Source organism: Etheostoma spectabile, chromosome 15 (assembly GCF_008692095.1).
Source record: "Etheostoma spectabile isolate EspeVRDwgs_2016 chromosome 15, UIUC_Espe_1.0, whole genome shotgun sequence".
Taxonomy (NCBI): domain Eukaryota; kingdom Metazoa; phylum Chordata; class Actinopteri; order Perciformes; family Percidae; genus Etheostoma; species Etheostoma spectabile.
Window position 1 is genome coordinate 29,761,076 of NC_045747.1, and position 2,974 is coordinate 29,764,049.

A 2,974-nucleotide genomic window follows, 5' to 3' on the forward strand; every position below is an offset into this window, starting at 1 on the left:
GGTGATCTGGTGAGCATCGTGGCCTGTCCTTTTAGTTTATGGGGGGGATGTTTGTTCTCTACTTCTTGGACATGCCAGGCCGTGTGGTGTTGTAAACCCACATGTCCAGTGTTCTCGGTGACCTAAGGGATGTTGTGTGCAGGGGGGTCTTGCTTGTACATTGGCCCTGCAATGTTGGCCGTGGCTCTAACCAGTAATTTGCTTTCTACCTGGGTGACAGGGGCCCTTTTTCTTGACGCGGTGGCTTGGTTTTGCAGAGTAGCTGGGCTGCTGATCGGCCAGGATCAGTGTTGTGGGTCGGTATTAGTTGCGTCAGGGCGTTGATTCATCGACTCACACTCGTACCCATAGAGTCCAGTAGAGGTCGGCAGTCTGTGTGAGATAAACAAAGGTTACGATATGTAACCCATTTCTATAAGCACAGGTGGAGGACCTCTATGGGGGCCTTGGCTACTATGCTGCGCGCTGAAAAGGGTGTGGCAGACCGGCCAACGCGGCCCTATACACTGCGCTGGCTGCACGTGTTTGAGTAGGCACATCATGATTGGCTGGCTACATTTAAGCAAAGTTCATGGGCAAATGCATGCTCGGGATTGGAGGACAGTATCACTGTCAAACTCAGAGCAGCCAGAAAGTTGATACTCGCAGTCACGTCACATTGTATAGAATCAAAAGGGACCAAAGGGAGCCAAAAAGATACCGCTTTACTCTAGCTCAGAGTATCACATCTTCATGAAACGAGAATGAGAAAGAAGAAAGGAGAGAGTGAAAGAAAAAAAACGAAACAACATGGGTTGTTTTGTTTGCTCAGCTGCTATAAAAACTTGCCCAGGCCAGAAGGCAATCAGCAGCTGACCTGCAGCCAGTGGCCTGCCAGCTGGGACAGTTGCCAAATAATGGAACAGATGTGGACACCCTGTGCACATACTTTTGGGGAAGTTTTGGGAATGTGGTGATTTTCTAGATGGTCTCAACCCTTTTGTTCCTGTTAAAGTTGACATTTTGGGAAATGCGCTTTGTTGTTTCTCATACTTGAGTAGACTACCTCATGTCTGTGTGCAAAACATGGAGCTAGAGCAAGCAGGAAATTAGCTTAGAATACAGGAGTAAGGGAGCTGATTTTAGTTTGGTCACTTTCCTGTTTATACTAACATCCCTTTGACAAATCCAGCTCCATAAGAAATAATTCCCAGAGCAGACTCGACACCACACCAGGTGGACCTCCTGTGTCTGAATGAGATAATCCCTGCAACAGGTTCAACACTGGTGGAGAACCTGAATACAGAAGATGGAGGCTGTTACAAGAGCAATCACATGGACACTTTCACTATGGCGGCAATGTCGGGTCTCTACAAGCATGGGCCATACAGTGAATTCTGTGTTGCTATACTAGATATTTGATCACTTTGGATAATATAACAAGATAAATTATATGTCAAACATTACTGATCATCTCTACAAGCTGAATAAAACAGCCGAAAGATCAGCTCTGAACATAAAAGGTGACCTGAAACACAACGCACACACACCACACACACACCCACACACCAAACACACCACACACACACACACAAATACACACGGTACTGAGCACTGTGTGCATCACAGATATGGAGGCTATGAATTACACTGAAAATTAACAGTGATTGGTAGATAGATAAGTGCTCTCTCACACACACAAACACACACTGAAATACGTACAGTTCATATTCGATAAAGACAGAGACGTGCACATACAGTGTTGTGGTTCAGATTATTCCTTTTTAATCTCTTAATGTTTTTTGTCTATACCCAGCCTATTCTTTTTATTTTGAATCCATTTGTCCCATTTTCCCTCCCCAGCACCCTCATCCCACTATTCACCATCATGTCAGAGCGTCTCAGCCTGGTGGAAGCTGACTTTCCTGAGGAGGAAAAAAATCCCAGCCAAGGTTCTGTAGAAATCCCTGCAGAGTTGTTTCCCAACGCCTCCAGCGGTCAGCATGGGTCCAGCCCAGCCACCGGAGCTGGCGCCCACCCAGAGGACATGGTGCAGACTCTCAGCGGACACCCGACTGGAGAGGATCATGGATTAAAACAACGGGCAGCAAAGGGCGCCAGGTCAAGGTTTCTCACTCGGGAGGTTATTTAAGGAAAGAAGAAAGTGCGAGCCAGTCTGGCGGAGAACCCGAGATGTTTCCAGAAGGTGACCCTGCCAGAGATGAGAACCAGAGGGCTGGAACAGAACACACACTAAACATGAACAGGGATGCATCGGTAGGGAGAGATTAAAGCGTGTCATTCGTGGCATCATCTCTCCCATGTTGTCAGTTGATGGAGGCCTAAATTGGGAACACTTGTCGCCTCCGTCTTCAAAAATGGCCCACTGAGACACTCATCAGAATAAGTTACATTTAGACTTTAACTTGTGTGAAATGGCCTAAATAGTTAAGTTCCTATAGAGAAGATGAGGTTTTCCAATCACTTCACTACAAAAGAAACATCCCAGTGGCCACGGGTTCAGATGCGGCATCATCTGCTGATAATAGAATATGATGATGCAGGAATTAAACTTCAACCTTTCCAATCCTCACCTAGTCCAGTGTGTGTTTTAGATGTACCGGGGTCAAACCTGTGGACCTTTCCGTTACTGGATGGATTATCTAACTAGCAGATCATGGACCTTGGACCTTTGGACCTCATGTGAGACTGCAACTGTTTAGCACCTTGAAATCAGAACTCAGAATCAAAAAATGGCTTAGCTTAATTACTTCAAAATCAGATTTGAGATAAATAATGAGTTTCATTATAACTGTATGTCTAAAGAATAGGCGTAATTTACAGGGGGGAGGGGTGGGTTACAGCCCTTTTAAAAATCAAAACGGCCAGTGCAACCAGTTAGACATTTTCGGTAATCATCGTCTCCTTTTAACCTGACTGGCACCAAGCAAATTCCAATCAACTGTGTTGACATGCCAATAAAGTGTTGAACTTG

The 2,974-nt window shown here is 45.6% G+C and overlaps 1 pseudogene; it reads left to right on the forward strand.

Moving 5' to 3' along the window:
- The first annotated feature begins 437 nt into the window (after positions 1-437).
- Positions 438-2,276, forward strand: LOC116702268 (uncharacterized; annotated as a pseudogene).
- The last annotated feature ends 698 nt before the right edge of the window (positions 2,277-2,974 follow it).